The 23,660-nt window shown below is 39.6% G+C and overlaps 1 protein-coding gene and 1 pseudogene across 2 annotated transcripts in view; one reads left to right on the top strand and one right to left on the bottom strand.

The window, feature by feature from the left end:
- PRKG1 (protein kinase cGMP-dependent 1) overlaps positions 1-23,660 on the top strand; it is a 1,327,126-nt gene that overhangs the window by 747,255 nt on the left and 556,211 nt on the right. The window lies entirely within an intron of this gene.
- Positions 2,344-5,752, bottom strand: LOC128581261 (NADH dehydrogenase [ubiquinone] 1 alpha subcomplex subunit 3-like; annotated as a pseudogene).

Here is a 23,660-nt window from a genome sequence, read left to right as displayed (position 1 = left end):
ATTTGTTTATTGGTCTATTCATAAAGTATTTCTCAAAGGATATGTAAAACAATAATATTTTCTGTTTTCTAGGGATAAGATTAGAGAAGAGGATAATGGGGAAGTTTATTTTTTCATGGTTTGTCTTCTATTTATTAGTAGACTTTCTTTTTTTTTTTGTAGAGACAGAGTCTCACTCTATGGCCCTCGGTAGAGTGCCGTGGCCTCACCCAGCTCACAGCAACCTCCAACTCCTGGGCTTAAGCAATTCTCTTGCCTCAGCCTCCCGAGTAGCTGGGACTACAGGCGCCCGCCACAACGCCCGGCCATTTTTTTTTGGTTGCAGTTTGGCCGGGGCTGGGTTTGAACCCGCCACCCTCGGCATATGGTGCCGGTGCCCTACTGACTGAGCCACAGGCGCTGCCCTACTAGTAGACTTTCTTTACTCTATGTTCTTCATCCCCTCACCCACAATAGCATTTAATTAGATACAACTTGGAATTCATCTTTTTACCCTTTGTTAGACTTAACAGATAAGCAAATTTGAAATTAAAAAAGATCTCAATCAAATTAATATGCATCCAATCTCCCTGTAGGAACTCACTGGAATAAAGATAACTGCACCTCCTCCAGGCAGATTATATAAAACAGTCTGGACAAAAAGCCCTAGGATCTGCATTTGGAATGAACATCTGAAAACAAGCCCTCAGGGCTGCAGACTTTACTTTGAGAAACACAGCATTTGAACATGATTGCTGTTACCTTCACTAGAAGGGCATTGATGTGTCCTGAAATGTAATTGCTCCATGGACTAGATAGAGATTCAACAGTCTAAGAAATAAACATCAGTTAAAATAGTTATTATAATCATTATTGTTACTATTATTGGGTCCTCTATCCCATTGACTCCTTCCCACCTAAATTAAGGGGACACTTTGCCATTCTGCTCATCATTGTACCTGGGTACACCCTGCCTTATATCTGAGGGGATAACGTAAATAGCCCTAATGTGGAAAGTCAGAATGAGAATGTGTTTGAACATTTTTCCTGGAAACCTTAATTAGATGGGTTATTTTATCTAGTGATACTCATCAAAAATATAGATGTTTTTATATATGCTTGTGTGTGTCATTAGACAGGTGGATCTTAGGTGTCCACAGTGCTTGGAGTATTAGGGTGTCATCTATTTTAAATCTTCTCCCAACCTCACTTCCCATGAACGCCAGGGCTTTGCAATGTAGATGTCAAGCTTGTCTCATCCTAGCTATTCTGTAATCCTTGTGTAGCAGTGTGAGGGGCCCTTACTACCTCTTCTCCTGGTGAAATGAGACACTTCACTTTTTCTCACTTCCTACCACCTGCACCCACGCCTGCCTGCTTGCCTGTTCCTACCTCCTGTCCCCGTGGGGAGAGGGAGAGATTAGCCTTCTACAAGCTTCCAAAAGCAATTACACCTTTTGTTAGGCTATCAAGCAAAAACTTGGCCCATCTAGTTTATCATTCATCATCCTGGTTTCTGATAATTGTCCTGAAGGATATTTGAGTGGCTTCATCTTTGTTTATCATCAAACATAACATTCTCTACCATTCTCAAACTCATGCCTGAACTAAGCCCAGATATCTGGACACCCAGGTGCCCTAAGATCTCTGTGAGGTCTTTGGTGTTCTGAGACCTAAACATCTGCTTGACATTGTACTTAAAATGTTTCCTGGAAATGAGTTTCCAGGTCATTAATCCTGATAACCCTGCATTCCTAAAGTGAGCATAAAAGGAGCTTCCAGGTTCCCAGGACCTTCCTACAATAAGATATATTGAAACAAGTACATGTGTTTTCATGTAATTGCTATTGGTCATTGGGTTGCCAAGGTAACAAGTACTGTGTGAACTATTATTATCACTATGGATATAGCTATTGAGTGCTTAATACTAAAAAATGAATGATTCAGCAAGTTGCTCTCTATGCTTACCTAGTTCTGGAGCTTTTCTTGGTTAAAAGGACAAGCGATGCTCTCAATTTCATGGGAACCATATGTAATGAGGTGACCCTCAATAAACAGAATGGATTTGTTCCAGAAAAGCTGCCTCTACAAAAATTCTATTTTCCTGTTGACATCCGTTATAAAATTAGAAATGCTATTCTGTTACTTTTATAAAATATCATTTGCAGTTAGTGATGCAGCAAGCTTAACAAACCTGTAGATCAAAGAAAATTTATATTTTTATAGGAACATATACATTAGGTATATAGCAACATATGAATACAAGATTTCTTAGGTTAGTTTTCTTTGGGGGAAGGGTCGGTTATCACATTTTTATTGGGGGCCATGAGGAAGGGGTAACCTTCTCCCTGTGGGTGGAGGTGCTCACAGTGTCTTCAGCCACTCCAAGCTGGGGCCCTGGGGGTTCTGGGGGTGGCTGGGCACGTGGAGCACACTCCCATCCTCTCGGAGGGGCACTGGGTAGTTGTAGAGCGTGGCCTTGTTGATCATGATAGAGTACTTGGTGTAGGGACTGAGCGAGACCCGCAATGGTGAAGGACACGACCAGCCCTGGCTCCTTGGCCCAGGCCTTCTTGAGGGAGGCAGGGAGTCTCATGGCTGTCTGGGTCTCTCTCAGGTTAGGTTTCTTATTCGTCTTTGCACCAATCGCTTAAGGGTTCAGAGAGAGAGGAAAGATTATCAGTCCTGAACAGAATAGAGAACCAAGAGATGAACCCAGCTACTTACTGTTATTTAATCTTTGACAAGCCAATTAAAAACATTCAGTGAGAAAAAGATTCCCTATTTAACAAATGGTGCTGGGTGAACTGGCTGGCAACCTGTAGAAGACTGAAACTGGACCCACACCTTTCACCATTAACTAAGATAGACTCTCACTGGATCAAAGATTTAAACTTAAGACATGAAACTATAAAGATACTAGAGGAGAGTGCGGGGAAAACCCTTGAAGAAATCGGGCTGGGTGAGTATTTTATGAGGAGGACCCCCCAGGCAATTGAAGCAGCTTCAAAAATACACTACTGGGACTTGATCAAACTAAAAAGCTTCTGCATAGCCAAGAACACAGTAAGTAAAACAAGCAAACAGCCCTCAGAATGGGAGAAGATATTTGCAGGTTATGTCTCCCACAAAGGTTTAATAACCAGAATCCAAAGAGAACTCAAACGCATTAGCAAGAATAGAACAAGGGATCCCATCGCAGGCTGGGCAAGGGATTTGAAGAGAAACTTCTCTGAAGAAGACAGGCGCGCGGCCTTCAGACATATGAAAAAATGCTCATCATCTTTAATCATCAGAGAAATGCAAATCAAAACTACTTTGAGATACCATCTAACTCCAGTGAGACTAGCCTATATCACAAAATCCCAAGACCAGAGATGATGGCGCAGATGTGGAGAAAAGGGAACACTTTCGCACTGCTGGTGGGAATGCAAATTAATACATTCCTTTTGGAAAGAGATATGGAGAACACTTAGAGATCTAAAAACAGATCTGCCATTCAATCCTGTAATCCCTCTACTGGGCATATACCCAGAAGACCAAAAATCACATCATAACAAAGATATTTGTACCAGAATGTTTATTGCAGCCCAATTCATAATTGCTAAGTCATGGAAGAAGCCCAAGTGCCCATCGATCCACGAATGGATTAATAAATTGTGGTACATGTACACCATGGAATATTATGCAGCCTTAAAGAAAGATGGAGACTGGGCGGCGCCTGTGGCTCAGTGAGTAGGGCGCCGGCCGCATATACCGAGGGTGGCGGGTTCAAACCCGGCCCCGGCCAAACTGCAACAAAAAAATAGCTGGGCGCTGTGGCGGGCGCCTGTAGTCCCAGCTGCTCGGGAGGCTGAGGCAAGAGAATCGCGTAAGCCCAAGAGTTAGAGGTTGCTGTGAGCCGTGTGACGCCACGGCACTCTACCAAGGGTGGTACAGTGAGACTCTGTCTCTACAAAAAAAAAGAAAGATGGAGACTTTATCTCTTTCATGTTTACATGGATGGAGCTGGAACATATTCTTCTTAGTAAAGTATCTCAAGAATAGAAGAAAAAGTATCCAATGTACTCAGCCCTACTATGAAACTAATTTAGGGTTTTCACATGAAAGCTATAACCCAGTTACAACCTAAGAATGCGAGGAAGGGGGAAAGGGAGGGGAGGTTGTGGGGAGGTGGGTAGAGGGAAGGGGATTGGTGGGATTACACCTGAGGTGCATCTTACAAGGGAATATGTGAAACTTGGTAAACGGTCTGTGAAGCTAGTGAATGATGCCCCATGATCATATCAATGTAGACAGCTATGATTTAATAAAAAAAAAAAAGAAGAAGAAGAAAAAAGGAATAGGCTAAAAATAAGTTTAAAGGAGTTTGAAATATGGCCAAATATGCGAACAAATCATTCAGATTATGGCAATTGCTCATTTGGCAATCTTGACACAATAGATTGTGTTCTATGAATTTTAGGTTTTGGGTACTTGGAACATAATAATAGCAAATACTCAGATATTATTAACTGTGACCAGCACACCTAAAATTCATCTAGTGGAGGGCGGCGCCTGTGGCTCAGTGGGTAGGGCACCAGCCCCACATACCAAGGGGTAGCAGGTTCAAACCCGGCCCCGGCCAAACTGCAACAAAAATATAGCCGGGCGTTGTGGTGAGCAGCTGTAGTCCCAGTTACTTGGGAGGCTGAGGCAAGAGAATCGCCTAAGCCCAGGAGTTGGAGGTTGCTGTGAGCTGTGTGACGCCACCGCACTCTACCGAGGGTGATAAAGTAAGACTCTGTCTCTAAAAAAATAAAAGTAAAAAAAAAAAAAAAAATCACCTGGTGATTAAGAGTGCCCCTTTCTTTGAGGAGTTTATTTGTTGAAAGTAAAAATGCAAAAATATTTTCTAATTATTATTTGATTAAATAGCCTAGGATTTAATTAGTCCTGCCTGATCTTATGAGTTGAAGCTTCATCCTAGAGATGGAGATAAAGAGAGCAACGCCATTCCCATCTTCATAGAACTATGAATCTAGCAGGAAAACCAAAATATAAGTAAGTACTTTAAATGAAGTATGATGACTGCCAGAGTAAGAGAAATTCAGGGTATTATTATTATTAGTGCTCAAGGTTGTCCCCATTACAAACTTTCCATAGGATACAATGCTGAGACCTAAAGTATGAATAGGAGGTGACTCCGTAAAGAGCTCAAGAACATCCCAGGCAGAAGGAAAGGGATGTGCAAAGCTCAGGGTCAAATGCAGGCAGGGGAGGGAAAGCAGGCAGAGCCTCTCTGAGATACATCCTGACAGAGGAGACCGCTAGTACCTCACTGCACCACAGCTAGGAAGCTGGGAAAGGCCAGGTCTGCAGCTCTGCACTGTCACTAGGTCGTACTGCTTTTGCACCCCTTAAAAAGTTCACCATTAAATCTATACTCACAAACCACATCAGTTTAAGATGGAATTAAAACAATGGCTTTATCAGTTAATTTCTATTTTCTTTCTGCTGACCTCCCTTGAAGTAAATGTAGGTAAGGCAGTTGTTGTTAATAATACTGCTTTCTGCAAAGTGTGAAAATCCTGTCAGGACTGGGGCCTTGGGGGAGGGAATGGCAGGCACTTGAGCTGCAGGATTCTTACCACTTCTTGCAAAGCAAAAAGGAAGCCATGAGGGTGCCGTCAGTCACCGCGCCTGGGTGTGAGATACAGCAGAACCAGGCCTGAAATGAGTGGGGAAGTAGATGGAAGGCAAATAACAGACACGTGTTCCTCTGCGAGCTCCTCTCTTTCTGTCCATTTTGTTCCTGTGTGTACATGAGCTCTGACCAACAGCTTAGGTAACAGTTTGTCAGCAGTGGCAGATCATCAGGGCAGCCAGAGGAAACGGTTGTCAGAGTAAGCGAGGGAACACGTAGCCAGGAGGGCAGATAATAATTTTTGTGTACTGATATAATATAAATGTGACTTTGTCGCTTAACTATGGGCAGATCTTTAAATCAGAGCATGGGAGTTATGATTCCCAAGTAAGAAGGGAAACATCTTTAGGAATAAAGATGGTACTATGGACACCATATTACAAGCTGCTTTTGAAATTTCTTTGTTGCTTTCTGCCTTGCTTGTTGTAGTATTTTTCTGAATCATTTTCCTGTCTTGGATTTGTATCTCTTAGTTCCCTTTATTCATATGTTTATCTGTATGTCCATAAAACACTTGTTTTCACTTATGCACTAAATATTGTTGTGGGGGCCAGGGGTTGTGCAATGAATTTCCTATTGCCGTAGGACTTACACTCCAGCAGGGATGAGAAAGGACATACGTTAGTGTAACTGGTTACTCTGGAACAGACAATCAAGAAAGGCTTCTCTAAAAAGGTGGCTTTGAATGACACTTGAATGCAAAGATGAGAGTGTTCCTGGCTTAGATCAACTAGTGCAAGGTCCCAAGGTGGGAACAGGAAAACAGTATGGAGAGTTCAAGCAAAGGCCAGCACAGCTATGCCTCTGTGGCTGGGGAGGGCAGGAATGGGGAGTGGAGCGCGAGATAACGCATATTATACAGGCTGTGTCAGAAGGCTGAGGAGTTTGAATTTAATTCTTGGTGTAAAAGTAACAGACCTAATTTTTGTTTTAAAAAAAACGTGTTACATAGTAAATATCCATGAGTTCATAGTGATATAAGGAAAAGGATTGAATAAATAAAATTGAGGATAGATCTTTCTTACAGATAAATTCCAAACAAGAAATATAGATCACCCCTCTTCTAAGAGCTTAATTCCTGTGCCCTTGAGTGTGCCATGAACAGAGTATGAAAAGGGAAAACAAAATAGTAATTCTACAATGGAGAAAACTTGCAGACATCATTAGAAACAAGGAATGAAGGTTAACATGACCAGACATGATCGGATGCAAAGGATATTTTACTTCTGTGGCAATCATCCCCCAAATCCATAATTCTGAGAAAGCAGACAAACCCACATGGAGGAACATTATACAAAATACGTAATTATTTTTCCTTAGAACTGTCAGGGTTATGAAAGTCTAGGAAAGATTGAGAAACTCTCATGAATTGGAGAAGACCAAGGAGATACAGTAACTAAATGCAACATGGAATCCTGGAATAAATCTTTGGACAGCAAAGGGTATTAGTGGAAAAACAGTGAAATTTTGAATATTGGTTATAGCTTAGTTAACAGTGAGGTACCTAATTTTCAGTTTTCATAAACATACTATGTTTAGATAAGATATTGACATTGTGAAAGTTGCCTGAAGACCATACAGGAACTCTCCACACCATCTCTAAAACCTTTTCTGGAAATCTGAAATTATCTCTTAAAAAGTTAGAAAACAAATAAAAGAGAGGATTCTAGCTTCTCTGTCATGAGTCATCTGAGGCCGGGTTCAGAGAGACCGGTAGGGACTAGGTCTGCTGGACTGGTCGAGATGGAAGACCATGGCAGCTGGGCTTAGGAGTTGACGGTGGAGGTGGATGAAAGGGACATATTTGCACTGTTTTGGAGATAGGCAAGAAAAGATTTGGTGATGGAATGGATGGGAGAATGGGGTGGGAGAAAGAAAAAGATCCTAATGAGTCATTTCTCTAAAACATTTCAATTCTCATTTCAGATATCTTTTACTAGCTTGCCTCCAAACATGTAATAAAGAAATTTTCTTCATCTTGACCCACACGACCCTCCATAATCCACTCACTAATGATAAGAGGTCAGACAATTAACTTCACAAACTCATCCTAGACATGGTGCTAAATATGTCATTGCCGAATCTCACTACACTCACCTGGGAGGCACTGCCCTTGGGGAGCAGTGTACAGGCGCCAGCATCTAGTTCACCCTCCAAAGCAATTGTGTAACTATTTTTTATGGAATGGCCATCAGAACTGTAGTCTTAGGAAGTCTGACAATTAAGTTCACAAACTCATCTTGGGAAAAGTGCTATATACCTCATCGCTAAGTATCACTATGGTTTCCAGATGGCCCAGGGGGGTACTTCAAAGGTAACTGTATGTAGTTCTTGTATCTTATACATCTTACCTGCTATGCCCTTGCTCCCTCCGCAGGTGTTCAGACCTAATATTCCAATTCCAAGTCATCTCAGATCCTGCCAGAATTAAGTTTTCACCTGTTAAAACACCAGAACATCCTCCCATTGTCTAACTTGTTAATAGTAATAATAGCAGAGAAGTCTCTGACCTTTTCTAGCATTCCGTGTCCTATGCTGAGAACTTTACCTTCATCACTGCATTGATTCTCATCAATATCCTTAGGAGGAGAGTGCTTTCTTCACCTTTATCTACACCTGGGGCAGCTGATCCTTCTGGGGAGTGGGATCGCTATATCCTTTACTGTCCAAACTGAAAAGGAGCACTATCCAGTCCTACTTAGCCTGGAATAATAGCTGTAAACTGAGGCTGTTCCAGGGAGACCAGGACATACCATTCTATTAATTGGTGTGAAAATAGATTTGCCAAAGGCCACACAGTTAACGAGTGATACAGCAGAGCTTTGAACTGTAATGTTTCTATAATGTAGCAGCTTTTCAGAAAAAAACCCACCTGCAATTTCTTGTTTTTTCAAATTTTGTTTTATTACAACAAATGAAGTTCACACGTAATCTTTAAAAAACATTCCAAAATCCACTGCATTTTATCACCTTACTATGTGATTGGTATTAAAAATTGTAAAATTCAAAATGTCTCTTATAAGAGTATTACCCTTAAACCCACCTTGAACATTTATTTACAACATTGTTATAATTTGCTCAAAAAAACTCTCCTCATTTAGATTTTCTTCATTTGCCTTACATTTCAAGTGTCATTAATTTTCTTTGGAAGAGTAGAAAATGATGCTCCCCTAGTTTAGAAGAACCTTTGATATCTTTGATGGAACAATGGACCACATGCTTTCACAGAAACACTAGGAATGAAGTAATTTGAGCATAATGACTCCTGAAATACCTTCCACAAAATAAGCTGTGATGTCTTATTCCAACATCCACCCTCTTAATGGTTTCACTGACACGCTCTTAGAACTAGATTATGAGTTTGAATAAATGGCCAGATCTCTCTAAGCTGCATAATCCTCATGGATAAAAATGATCTTGCTGAGCTGTTAATTAGTAAAGCACTTAACTAATGAGATGATGGTCAGTGAAGTAGTTAACAATGCAAGCATTTGATAAAGGAGGGTAGACAGCCTTTGTGGCTTAAATTTAACCATTTTTTGAAGGGGGGGGCTAATTAGTGTATGTACTATATTTTACTGGTAGGCAGTGCTGTCTTTTTAATAAATATTTATGGCTCAGCACCTGTAGCTCAAGCGGCTAAGGCGCCAGCCACATACACCAGAGCTGGCGGGTTCGAATCCAGCCTGGGTCTGCCAAACAATAATGACAACTACAACCAAAAAATAGCCGGGTGTTGTGGTGGGCGCCTGTACTCCCAGCTACTTGGGAGGCGGAGGCAAGAGAATTGCTTAAGCCCAGGAGTTTGAGGTTGTTGTGAGCTGTGAGGCCATGGCACTCTACCCAGGGCCACAGCTTGAGGCTCTGTCTCAAAAAAAAAAAAAAAATTAACAAATATTTATTATATGCACTTGAGTACTTCAAGGCCAAGAATTAGATTGATGGACTAAAGGAATTACCAGGAACTACTTGTCACCCAGAAATAGACTTTGGAATGTTCCTTAGTAACAGAAACCATGCCTTTTTACAGTTGCCTCAGATCTGGAGCCAGAATTAGAGGAATTTTTGATAGGGAAGTGCTATGGAAATCCACATTACTGACTGCAGTAAACCTAACAACTATCCTTGGATTCATTTGCTAGGGAAACACAAGGTATGTGTTGCTCATACCTTTGAAACCATTTGCTGCTAATAGAATTAGTATGCATACTTTTCTCTAAATATTTTAGCCTCCTCTGTAGCCCAGGTAGAGCACAGGCTGTTGTTATCATAGCCAGTGGCATTTTTTTATATTTTCAGATCATCCCTGTATGAAATCCCAACTCCAAATACCTGAGCCCCTTCCTTCTTTCCTTCCTTCCTTCCTCCCTCCCTCCCTCCCTTCTTCCCTCCCTTCCTTTCCACTTTGTTGCCCTCAGTAGAGTGCTGTGGCATCAGAGCTCATCGCAGTCTCCAACTCTTGGGCATGAGCTATTCTCTTGCCTCAGCCTCCGGAGAAGCTGGACTATAGGTGCCTATGGCAACACCCGGCTATTTTTTGTTGCAGTTGCCACTGCTGTTTTAGCTGGCTGGGGCCGGGTTGGAACCCACCACTCTCCATATATGGGGTCGGCCCCCTACTCACTAAGCCACAGGCACCGCCCGTGATTATCATTGTTTATATTTACCAAAACGTGTTTATGTTTACCACAAAATGTGTGTGCTACTGCCCATTTTATTGTGTAAGGTGGCCTACGAAAGGTTTTGTTGTGTTTTTATGTTTCTCAAATAAACTTCCCTTTAAAAATGTAACTAATATATTTTATTGTTTTTGACACAGAGTCTTACTCTGTCACCCTGAGTTGAGTGCTGTGATGTCATAGCTCACAGCAACCTCTAACTCCTGGGTTCCAGTGATCCTCTGGCCTCCTGAGCACCTTACACTACAGGTGTATGCCACTATGCCTTGCTAGTTTTTCTATTTTTAGTAAAGACAGTGTCTCACTTTTGCTCAGGCTGGTCTCAGACTCTTGAGCTCAAGCAAAACACCCACATTGGCTTCCCAGAGTGGTAGTATTAAGGGTGTGAGCACTGCACCCAACAATAAATACCTTTTAAAGAATTTTTAAAAATCATTTTTCCAGAATTATATTTTGTGGATTTTCATTGTGGAGGATTTCAACATTTGGGGTCATAGTATTTAAGAGTGTGTCTTTTGGGATGATGATTCAAATATTATATGATATTAGAGACAGGGGTTAGTGTATGTCCCTGTGATAGGTATCTAATGGGTAGAACCTGGAATTCTATTGAAATTAATGTTTTGCTTTTCCAGTTGCATAGAAATTTCTCTCTGAGTTGAACCTAAGAGTCTATTGATATTAATGTTTTGCTTTGGCCATTAGCACCGAAATTTCTGTTATTTGGGTGAAACCCTAAGATCCCAGAGTAAAGGAGTTATCTCAAGTCTGCACCCTAATATCTTAACTCATACCTTAGGACATTGGCTGGTAGCTGACTATAAAATTTATATGGCCTCGCAGAGAAATGAGACTCAGGGGTAAATGACTGTTTAATCCTATACTATAGGTTTTTGAAATGAAGACTTCCAAGGTAGTTGTTATGTTTTAATATACTGAGACCTAGAAGAGTGTTCATTAATATGTATGCATTGATACCGTGGCCCATTTTGAAATTTAATTCAGTGGAAGCCCATGTGCCCTAGAGATAAATGCTGCTCTACAAATTGCTGTGTGTAACAAAAATGAAAAGCAGAAATGAGAGCTTGTCTTCTCTGCAATTGGGAAGTCTTGCTTTAACGGGTAGTTGACTTTGTCCTAGTTAAAAAAATATTACCTTCAGAGTTAAAATTAAACCAAATAGAATTAAGAAAAAAAAAAAGGTCATGTGAACAGTAAATGGTTTTCCTTATGTAATATAACAAACTTGACCCAGGAAACTTTATGTATAAACTATAGAATGCTATTCATAGATCGTTCAGTATATTAAATTTGAGATTTTATTTCATCCCCCAGATGAGAAAAAGTGCTAAATAATTGATTTTGTGACTCTTTTTATAAATGTACCAACTAACATATCACCTGTAACACTCCCAAATTATTTGTAAAATAAGCTTCAAAAAGAATTGAATTAGAATATGTTATAAACCTATGGAAGTGCTTTGTAAGCACATAACATACATCACAAAAATACTGTTGATACCAAAATAATTAGGAGAATTATTCTGTTTTCTATAGAAAGATAAAATCCTTCATTGTGCATGTATTAACATAAACTTTATCACCACCACTCTGCAATTGTGCTGCCTTGTCATACCCCGACAGAAAGGGTGATATCTGCTAAATGTTCATTGCACTTTCTTTCTAACTTCTGAAAGTGTTTAGGGATGTTGCCCTTGGGTAAGATTGAACCAGAAAAGGAAAGATCAAGAGACGAGCACCTCCAGTATCAGGGGAAGAATAAGGAATGGAGAGGAAAAATAGTACAATCTGAAGGTTGCTTGAGAACATCTATTTGCACCAATATATTTTTAGAACCACTGTTTAGCTCAATGACTCAAATTACTGAAGAAACTCAAATAGTGGCCTTCCTTTTTCTGATTAGACACAAACTAATAAAATTTAAACACAAGGGCTCAAGGCCTGTTGCTCAGTGGTTAGGGCGCTGGCCACATGCACTGGGGCTGGTGGGTTCCAACCGGCCCCAGCCTGCTAAACAAGAAAAATAGCTGGGTGTTGTAACAGGTACCTGTAGTCAGTCCCAGCTACTAGGGAGGGTGAGGCAAGAGATTTGCTTGAGCCCAAGAGTTTGAGGTTGTTTTGAGCTGTGATACCACAGCACTCTACCGAGGGTGACATAGTGAGACTCTGTCTCAAAAAAAAAAAAAAAAAAAATTTAAATGCAAGCAAGGAAATGGCTTAATGCTGGCCATCGAAGAGAAAAATACAAGAAGATTGTAGCCCCAGTCTATCCAGCATCCACTATAGATTGAATATTCTATATGTGCCACTTATTTAATATTCACTGACTATGCAATGTAGATTATATCACCATTTTTCAAAACGAAGAATGGACACTAAGAGCATTTAAGTGCTTTGTCAAGGTTATGGAGCTTTTAATATATAAAATCAGATTCAAATGAGTTCTCTCTAATTCTAAAGTGTTCATTCTGACTCTAAATTAAAAGCATAGATAATCCATAGATAGGTAATCTGCCCTGTTAGATTAGTGGTTATTGAACTAGGTATTAATTAATTTCAGTATTTACTTGTTTTTTTTTTCCTCATAGCCTCCATGCCCAGCTAATTTTTCTATTATTTTGTAGAGACAGGGTCTTGTTTTTGCTCAAGCTGGTCTTGAACTTCCGGTCTCAAGCAGTCTTTCTCCCTTGGCCTCCCAAAGTGCTGGGATTACAGGTATGAGCCCCTGTATCTGGCCTGTTTACTGTTAATAATAGTGGATAAGCTGTTGTTCTTTGTTGAGGTCTTACTTGATTCTTAGAGTAGAGGACTGTGTTGGCAAAGCCTGGAAAACTTCATCAGATACTTGACCTGCTTCTTCATGCAGCCTCTCATCTCATAGAAACCCACCTACTTCTTTCCTTCATAAAATTACTGTTTAGTTTGTACTATGACTCTATGTAATTCCATTCTCCAGCTCTCTCTCGCTCTTTTTTAAATATATTACAAATATGCCAGTTTGGGACTATTTTGCTTTGAGGAGACAGAAATTTCTCTGAGATTAGAATTTTGTGGAATGTGCTCATTACAACAAATTAATGGCAAAATTCTATTTGCATATCTTTTTTAAAATAAAAATTAAAAACAGAGGCTCGGTGCCCATAGCATAGTGGTTAAGACACCAGCCACATATACCAAGGGTGGTGGGTTCGAACCTGACCCAGGCCAGCTAAACAACTGCAACAAAAAAATAGCCAGGCATTGTGGCGGGTGCCTGTAGTCCCAGCAACTTGGGAGGCTGAGGCAAGGGAATCGCTTAAGCCCAAGAGTTTGAGGCTGCTGTGAGCTATGACCCCATGGCACTCTACTGAGGGCGACAAAGTGAGACTCTGTCTCAAAAATAAATAAATAAATAAAAACAGAATTGCCACTCTCAAGAAATTCATAGGCTAGAGGAGCAAAGAAGAAATCTGTATCATTAAAGAGTACCTTCTCATAAGGTTGTTAAAAAAAATCAAATAAATTATTATATGGAATACATCTGAAACAATGCCTATCATGTAAAAGGTGCTATGTCACTATTGGCCTTTCTTATTACAGTGACAAACAGTGGCCCAGAGTGCTATGGGTACAGAAGGGAAGAATGAGAAAGGCGATTTCCAGAAGCTTGGGTATACTCTCAGCTCATTTATCAAAAGGTGGTGTTTCTTTACAGCAAAAGGAAAACAAGTTGTCATGTGCCACAAGTCAGTATGCCGACAGGGGGAGAAAAAGTTTCCAGATAAAATCTACTTCTACCTTGGAATTGTGTATGAACTCTCTCCCCTTTTATAATTACCAATATCTTAGAAGATTATTTTATTTCCTTACAAAACCAAACTGTGATCATCTACTATTTAGCACAGAAATAAAACTGAGGAGAAAAATAGACCAAAGCATCAACAATATCTTGCTGTACTTAAGTTCAGGAAGGCCTCAGCACCCTGGACAGACGAGTCTATGTTGATTAGTCCATGTTGAGAGAGTTAAGATTCAGAAAGTATTGGATTCCAACCAGGCAGACGTGAAACTATCTACTGTCCTCCACGGGAGAGTCCCTTTGGCTTTCTATACCTTTCTGTATTTCATATATGCTTTCTAGTTCTTGCCCATGTTCAAAGCTTGGCTAGGATAGAATGAAAGAAGTTCCAGAGTAAACTTAGCATATGGAATTCAAACCTTCTACTAGAGTTTATTGCTTCTAGTTGTGGGGTGAAATGATGAGCTTACCTTTGATTTCTGAAACAATTTACGTGAGTGATAAAATAACCTGAAAGCCTCTGGTAAGAATGAGGAAAATTGAAAGGCCAAAGGCCCTGGTAATCTCAACTACATTATTCGGCTACTGAAAAGTGATGTTTTCAAATGTTTTTAAAGTCCTTTTAAAGAGCAGTTTTTAGGTTCACAGCAAAACTGAGTGGAAGATACGTTCTGAAACTGCAAGGGGGTTTCAGATTAGGTCCGGTTGCTTGTGGAGGTTGAGGGTAGGGTGGGGCTGGGAAGCTGCCTGAAATTGCTTCAACTATCACATGTTTTTTACAGGAGGGGCCATGTGCCTTGGGGCAGGTTAGGTGTAACTAACAAGGGGCAACATGGTTTGGGGGCATGTTGTGGGGGAAAGTGAATCTTTCCAGGTGGAGGCTTTAGAATCTCAGTCCTTTTGTCTTGCAGAAAGTTCACCATTTCTGGGAAACAACCCAAAAGGTCAAGTAGTGAGTTAATGAAGAGGATTATGAAAAAGAAAAAAAAAATATATGTATATATACACACACATTGCATAATATACATTTCATATTATATATAATATATATGAATTAAAATAAAATCCTAAGGCTTCCCCCCAGTGGCTGATTGGAACTCTCTTAGCCAAGGGGACACCTAAAACTGAGTTGTTAGCTAGGAGAAAGGAGATCAGACATGATCCACGGGGGATCATGACCATGTCCCCCTACCTTCTTAGAGATATCCTAAATATCCTAGATATCCTTAGATATCTCTAAGAGATATCCTTTATGACCCACTAACAGGCCTAAGGCTATTCAAGACTTACCTGCAGGGTCTGGGCATATGCTCAGTAGTTTGTCTCTAATTGGCACACTCTTACCTTAGCTCAAGACCCTTATCTTAACTCAAGACCCTTATCTCATTTTCATTGACTACTGGTCTGTGGGAAAAACCTGACTCAGTCAATTGTCAGTGAAAGAATCTTTAAACCCACCTATAAACTGTAAGCCCCTTTTTGAAAGGTACCACCTTTTCAGGGCAAACCAATGTATGTCTTCTATGTACTGATTTATGAATTTACCTCTAATGCCCATCACCCTGAAATGTGAAACCAGACTAACCAGACTGACTCCCCACCACAAGTCCACTTGCTCAAGGTTTCTTGGGTGTGACTGTGGGTCATGGTCTTCAGAATAAACCTCTTTAATGGCACCTTTTCTGTTAACAGAGGTCATTGAAATTTGTTCCTGGGTATAGTTATAGGTACAAAGAGTTCCCACATATTCCCTGCCCCCACATACTCACGGCCTCCCTCATTGTCAGCATCACCCATCATAGTGGTGCATTTAGTACAACTGTTGAACCTACCTTGAAACATCCTTACCTGAAGTCCGTAGTTTACATTAGGGTTTGCTCTTGGTGTTGTTTGTTCTATGGGCTTAGACAAATAGAGTCTCTATTTAAAAAGAGCTCACTACGCTTGTGGTGAAAATGCAGCCTGAGGCTGAGAGTGGGATGGTTTTCCGCTGTGGTAGAACTGGAGCTGATCTCCCAGAAGCTGTTGTGAGGTGTGCCTTAGGGTACAGACCTCTCTACCCAGAGCAATAACAGTTTAAATCCCATAGCTGCAAGCCTTTGCTTTGCTTTGTATTTGGTTAATGACTTTTCCTGCTCTTAATGTGTTACAAAGGCTCTGGCCTTCAAAAGTAATGAAGTGCAAACATGAATGACAATTGGAAAATTTATTTTTACTGAGGACTGAGAAGAAAGGGACTACAAATAATACATTTTAGACTTTGACCTTGCAGAGAGGTACTTCACTCCTATGAAGCAGGAAAGGAGAAAAACATAGCTTTTTTTTCACCCACTAGCTTGCTTCGAGAATTCATATGGTTAGTGTTTGTATTTTGTAGAAATTAGATATGTATTGCTGTAAATTAAACTTGTGGTTTGCAAACTTTTTGGCCATGTTCCACAATAATCAATCTATCTTTCTTTCAATCTCTCTCTCCCTTCCTCCCTCCCTCTATCCCTTCTTTCTTGCCTTTTTTTTTGAGTCTCCCACTGTCACCCTGGGGGTAGAGTGCCATGGTGTCATAGCTCCCAGAAACCTCACACTCTTGGGCTCAAGAGATCCTCTTGCCTCAGCCTCTAAAGTAGCTAGGACTATAGGCAGCCGCCTCCATGGCCAGGTCATTTTTCTATTTTTAATAGAGACAGGAGTCTCAATCTTGCTCCCGCTGGTCTTGAACTCCTGAACTCAACCAATCCACCGCCATAGCCTCCCAAAGTTCTAGGATTACAGGTGTGAGCCATCATGTCTGCTTGGAAGTGAAATTCTGTTTTTGATATGGAGGACATACTCAAATTCAGCAGAGATGTTTAATGATAAAAATAGTGAGGAAAAATAATTTTGATTTGGAAATGAGAAATTGTTAAGAATCTTGGTGGTACTTGATGTTAGATTTTTTTCCTGGGTTGATAGCTAAATTGAAAGCAAGAAGAATAAGCAATGCATTCACAAAGCTGGGAAAGTAAAGGAATTTGAACTTTTAAGATCTGATCTTATTAGAAATTATATGCATGAATCCTACTAGATGGGACGTGTCTTATTCTGAGTTGGGGGTGCCAGTATGGTCTAGTCTGGTGTGGGCCTCTTTCTGGTGTATAGATGGATACCTTTCTGGTGTGTCCTCACATGGTAGGGGAGGGGAGGGAGGGTTTTTCTCTCTCTCTCTTCTCTTCTTATCCCATCATTACTTAATTATTTCCAGAGGCCACCTCCCCAAATACCATCACATTGGAAGTTAAAGTTTCAACATACGAATTTTGAGAGGACACGAACATTCACTCTGTACCAGGAGTGACTTATAGAGACATAACACCTGAGTCATCACATTTTAAAAACATAAACTTAAGACAAATTCTTAAAAGCCAAAGGAAAGTCCTACATGACAGAAGGATTTTTAGGAAATTGAGGAGACTCATACGCTCTTCTAGGAATTTTTTTTTTTTTTTTTGAGAGAGAGAATGTCTGTAGCTCTGGCTAGAGTGCAGTGACATCCCTCAGGCTGGGATCAAGGCATCTTTCTGCATCAGCTTCCCAAGTACCTGAGACTACAGGAACACGCCACCACACCTGGCTAAGTTTTCTATTTTTTGTAGAAACAGGAGTCTCACTCTTGCTCAGGCAATCCTCCCATGTCGGCCTCCCAGAGTATTAGAATTATAGGCATGAGCCACTGTGGCCAGCCTATAAAATGTTTGATGCTACTATCAGTTGCACCAATAATCTGAGGTTTATTATCATCTTATAGTTTGTTTTCTTTCCATTTGATATAGGACAGAGTTCAAAGTGAGGGATTAGTGATCACTCTAACTCCCTCAAGTATCCTGAAGAGTTGGAGTCTAAACATCAGAAGAGCCCTTTTTGTTGTGGGTGATTTCATAAAAATAATTCCAAGAAAGACTTAAGAGAGGTTTTGGTCTTATAGAAATAAGGTACTACAAACAAATCAGTATTAAGCTCAGCCACAACTGGATATGATTGCTTGTATAATGGGTGAGCTGCCAACCATCATGATGCTACAATTTTGAACCTACAGTTGTTGCAGCTTTTATTTTAAGAACGTCAAGACCCTTAGTGGTTAAATACTGTTTTTCTTCTCTGTATTTCCAACTTTTAACTTCTGCTGTTAATGATAATTCAGGACAAATCAGGGTTATTTGGAAAAAAACCCTGCATGCTCCAGCCGTTAAATTAGTGTTACTATTCTGTATTTAATTCTAGGCATTCAAATAAGTGAGCAGTTTCTATAATAGGTTTCTGTAATCAGCTTATACTAAAAAAAAAAAAAAACAGAACTTTTTAGCAGTTATTTTTATTATTTTGTTTTTATTTTCTTGCTATAAGCATTTTAAACCAAAACTGATAATTATTAGTTTTTTTTTTTTTTTTTTTACTGAATACCTTTATACAACTTGTAAATTGTCAAGCTTCATCCAATTTCATTTCTACCTTTATAATTCTTGGGGAAGATCAAGACATACATTTCAATTTTTTTTTTTTTTTTTTACATTTAAAAAATGTTAAAATGCTGGGTGGTAATGGCTTTGCACCTATTTGGGGACTTATTTAAAAATACAATTAGAACACCAAGCACACTGGTATAAAACTCTCCCTTTTGTACACTGAAATTATTTATTTACATATCTTTCTTCTCTAAACTATGTTAAAGATCAGTGATATTGTTTAATTTAATTTTATTTGTATTCCGCTGATTATACAATGTCTGATTCATGAGCACTCATTATGAAATATTTGTGGAATAAGTAGCTGTATTTTTTTTTATTGTTAAATCATAGCTGTGTACATTAGTGCAATCAAGGGTAAAATGTGCTGGTTTCATATACAATCTGAAATATTCTTATCAAACTGTTCAACGTAGCCTCCATGGCATTTTCTTAGTTATTGTATGTAGAAGTAGCTGTATTTAGAAGTAACAGTGAGATAAGTGTGATGCTGTGGGTCTTGAGGAGGAACATCCAATACAGAGCAAATAGATACTAAAAAATTTGGTTTCTTCTTAGGAAAGGTGGTGAAAATAAAATGAATCATTCTAGAGAATGACCCATAATTTCTCACTAAAGGATGATCGGTCAAGATGAACATGAACTGAAATGATCGAAGAGGTATGGAAACACTGGCTTTTTTCCAAGCAGAACAAATTTGCAACAGCTGTCACAGAGTTCAATACTCATTTAAAAGGAGGAAAGAATTCAGCCTCATCTGAAAGGGGGCTATTGTTTTATTTGTCTTGTAAGTAAGCAAGAGCCATAGGAATGTCTAGGACCATTGAAAAGAATGAGGCGCCATCTACTGTGCGTTACGTGCTCATAGGTCAAGTGATGGATTCTGAAGGAAGGTACAGGTGGTTATTTCCATTTGTGGAAGGATTTCTGGAGATGGGCAGTACAAATCCTGGGGTCAGAGCAAGCAGAGGGAGCTGAGTTAGAAACCATAAACACAGAAGCACATAGCCCATTCCATCCTGTGCCTTAGAGGGTGGTCATTAGAGGCCATCGGAGGATGGGGAGAGAAACAATGCAGGAATAAATTACTATTCTCCAGACAGATTAGCCATGTTGTGTATTATTTCTGACATTTGCGTCTTTGAAAAATAACTTCTAGGGTCAGTGTGGGGAAATAAAAGTTCCTGGCATATAGTTTATTTTCTAAGTTCTTGGGTCAGGATGGAAATTAGGAACTGTTATCTGAGCCTGATGTATATTTTATTTATAATAATCCATTATGGCTTTGTTAACAAGGAGCAAATGGTAATTTTCTACCCCAATTAGTTCTGTCTTTTGTGGGCAGAAATCAATTTCCATCATCTTAATGTGTGAAACTCCACAGTGTCCTGTTTTTCATGTTCCCAGAAGGGAATGAAGACAACTTGGATACCAACAATTGGGGCAGGAGCTACTTGTAAGGAACACATGAACGATATACATTTACTTAAAGTTTGTTCTAAAAAAAAATGTATATATATATACAGTTGCCTCTCAGTGTCTGAGTGTCTGAGGGGGATTGGTCCCAGGACCTCCCTCAGGGTCTCAAGTCTCTGATATAAAATGGCATAGAATTTGCATACAACCTATGCCAACCCTCTCATGTAGTTTAAATTATCTCTGGATTACCTCTAATGCCTAATACAATGTAGATGCCATGTAAATACTTATTATACTGTTTAAGAAATAAAGACAAGAAAAGAAATTTGTACGTGGTTGGTACAGAGGCAAAGTTTTTCGCAGGTGTTTTCGATCTGTGGTTGGTTAAATCCATGGATGCAGAAGCTGCAGGTATGACAGCTCTACTATATATTTTTTTCTCCTTCGACTTGATGTTTTCTTCCAATTTAATTTATGAAGCCATGTCATAATTTTGTTTCTAATTAGTAAAAGTAGACTATGGACACAGTGCCATCTGCTTAGAGCTACTTTTATTAAATACGTTCGCCCTTCAATATTTTCATTATGAAAAATTCCAAACATATAGCAAAGTTGAGAAAAGGTTGGAGTGAATTCCCATATACTCACCATTTAGGCATTACCACTAATGTTCAACCATACTTGCCTTATTACATATAGAGCCATTGCTCTACCCGTTTATAAATCCATCTTATGTTTAATACATTTCAAAGTAAATTTCAGGTATCAGTTCACCATCTGTAAATTTTCCAGCTTACACACGTGTTATTACTTACGAGATTATAACACATTTTTAAGATTATCTCCAAGTAAGCATATTTAAAGTCTATTATCAAGTGCACTTTCAGCCTATAAACCACCACATATTTGGTGACACTGTACTTGAACGAACTGCCATTCAAACTAAGAGGCCTGGGTGCCTCTGGGCTCTGTAGAGAATTCCGCTGTGCTCTTTCAGTGCTGTTGGACTCTCATGTTCTCCTCCTGCCAGCTGTTTTCCTGAACATCTCCTGCTTCACGAGCCTACTAAAACACCGCTGCAGCTTAAGCCCTTTCTTACCTTTCACTGCACAATCTCAAAAAGCATGTCTCTGCTGCTGGTTGTTCTTGCAACCCATCCTTCTTAAAAATGCCAGTTATCTACCCCAGATTTCAGAGAGTTAAAACATTGTGTTTGTTTTCACTTGGTTTATCGATTTCAGTCTAATTCAGAGATGTTAAGTGGCAGGGAGTCACGTTGTTGTGTTTCCCATTACATAAAGGGGCAGGTTTGACAGGCGCAGGGGGTTGACTGTAGGGTGTAGGACAAGGACTCTCAGCCTAGTTCACTGATGGACGCTTGCCTGGCTGTTGCAAATCACTTATGGAGCTATTATAAAAGCTTCCGGCTCCTGCCCTGATCTAAAAAACACCTAGACTTCTGGTCTGATATCAGGCTGAGCACTGTATATTTTTTAAAAGCTCCCAGGATTATTTTGGTAAGATAGCAAATTTGAGGAAAATGAATATGAGAGTATGATCAAATGTTGCCAGTTTCTTGCTGGTGATTTCAATAAGTCATTAATATGTATCGTCTTACACAACCTTCTTTTTTCATTCTGTAAAAGGAAAGGGCTGGGCTGGATAGGTATTACCCAGAGTTTCTTTCTGTTTTTCTAAATTTGTTGGCTCTGTTTGGTCCTTCCTAAGGATAGTTGTGGGACACATGTCTCGAAGAATAGAAAGAAAGATGGGAAATAGTAGAAGAGCAAGTCAGATTGCTTGGGTTCAAATTCTATTCGTATGGCCGTGTGTAGGTTATCGTTGTTAAGTTTCTGTTTCTATAAGATGAAATAGTAATGACGCTTCCTTCGGAAAGCTGTTGTGAGAATTAAATGTATGACACATACTAAACGTTCAGAATTTTTTTGCTGCTTCTCTTATTTGCTGTGTTTGCTGCTGTACATGGATGGAAGTGATGGGAGGTGGGAGGTTAGGAAACGAAGAAAGACCCCCTATCACTCTGTACTCTGTTGAAAACGAGCAGACTCGTCTCTCATTTCACATTATAATATTTATTTATTTTATTTATTTATTTATTTATTTATTTATTTTTGAGACTGAGTCTCACTCTGTCACCCTCAGTAGAGTGCTGTAGCATCACAGCTCACTGCAACCTCCAGCTCTTGGACTAGGCGATTCTCTTGCCTCAGCCTCCCTAGTAGCTGGGACTACAGGCGCCCGCCACAACACCCGGCTATTTTTTTGTTGAAGTTTGGCCAGGGCTGGGTTCAAGCCCGCCACTCTCAGTATATGGGGCCGGTGCCCTGCTCACTGAGCCACAGGCGCTGCCCACCTTGTAATCTTTAGCTCACTGTGCCCCTTGGTACATTGTGTAGCATCTCTGGGACTTGATTTCTTGGACTGAGAAAGGAAAGTGTTTACATGATGTAAACTTCCACATCATTTTTAAAGTTAAAATTCCCTTCTAATATAATTCTAATAATTTTTTATGGTACTTAACTGAGTAATGAACACTTTGAACCTTAAAACTCATCTTGCTTCCTTCTTCGCTTTGTCTTCTAAGTTATCTTAGAGTTCGGTTAGAAACTGAACTTCAGCAACTATGGAAGACCGTATCAGAGTTGGCTTCACAGGTGTGCATCCTATGCAATCAGGCAGGGCTCCATGCTGAGCAGGACTCTGCTCCCGGTTTAATATTGCCTTTCTGAAATAATATTTTAACAAGGACCTTTGCATTTTCATTTTGCACTTCACCCTGCAAATTATGTAGTCATTCCTGGATCCTCGCATATGTTATTTTTACTTTCTACTCATATTTCCCAGGCATTCTAATTTTATTGTCCATTTTTTATAATTGTCCTTTGTGTGTTTCATGGACTATGCCACTTTTATTTGGTAAATGTGCAGAGATTGGATAAATAAAGACATTCATCTGGGAAGATTTGCTTTCCCAAACTCCTAGCCACATCTCCCTCATCAACCTAAACCTAATCGCATTTACTCTTTATGGTCTTTGTTTTGCTACTGAATGACATGTGACCTTACGTCACTGTCTCACGTTGCCTTGTGGACATCTTTCATTCTCAGGTTTCTACAGTAGCTATCTTCATGGGTCTTGCTTCTCACAACCTCCCAGAAATTAATTATTGAATGAATTTAACTGGAACTTGATAGACTTAACTGGCTAAAGGAAGAAGGGAAGGGAGATTGTAGCCAAGAGAAGGACATCTGGACCTGAGACGATGGCCACAGAAGCTAATCCTTTATTATTGCTTGAATTCCGCTCTTCAAAGAACTAGTGATACAGTGATTCAATATTTTTCGTCTCTGGAACCTTTGCAAATTATTGTAGTTAATCAGTTATATTGGTGGGTGATAGCTATTGCTATTTATTATGAGAAAGTAAAACAGAACATTTTATAAAAATTATTTATCTGTACAATTAAAAATAACAGAATAGCACTGATACCTGTTAATGTATTGTTCTTGAAAATGTTTTTTCCTAAACAAAATTTTATGAGTAGTATTATTTTATGCTTTGCAGATCACTTTTGTTTTTT

Source organism: Nycticebus coucang, chromosome 3 (assembly GCF_027406575.1).
Source record: "Nycticebus coucang isolate mNycCou1 chromosome 3, mNycCou1.pri, whole genome shotgun sequence".
NCBI lineage: Eukaryota > Metazoa > Chordata > Mammalia > Primates > Lorisidae > Nycticebus > Nycticebus coucang.
This window is presented reverse-complemented; position numbering and strand designations above follow the sequence as displayed.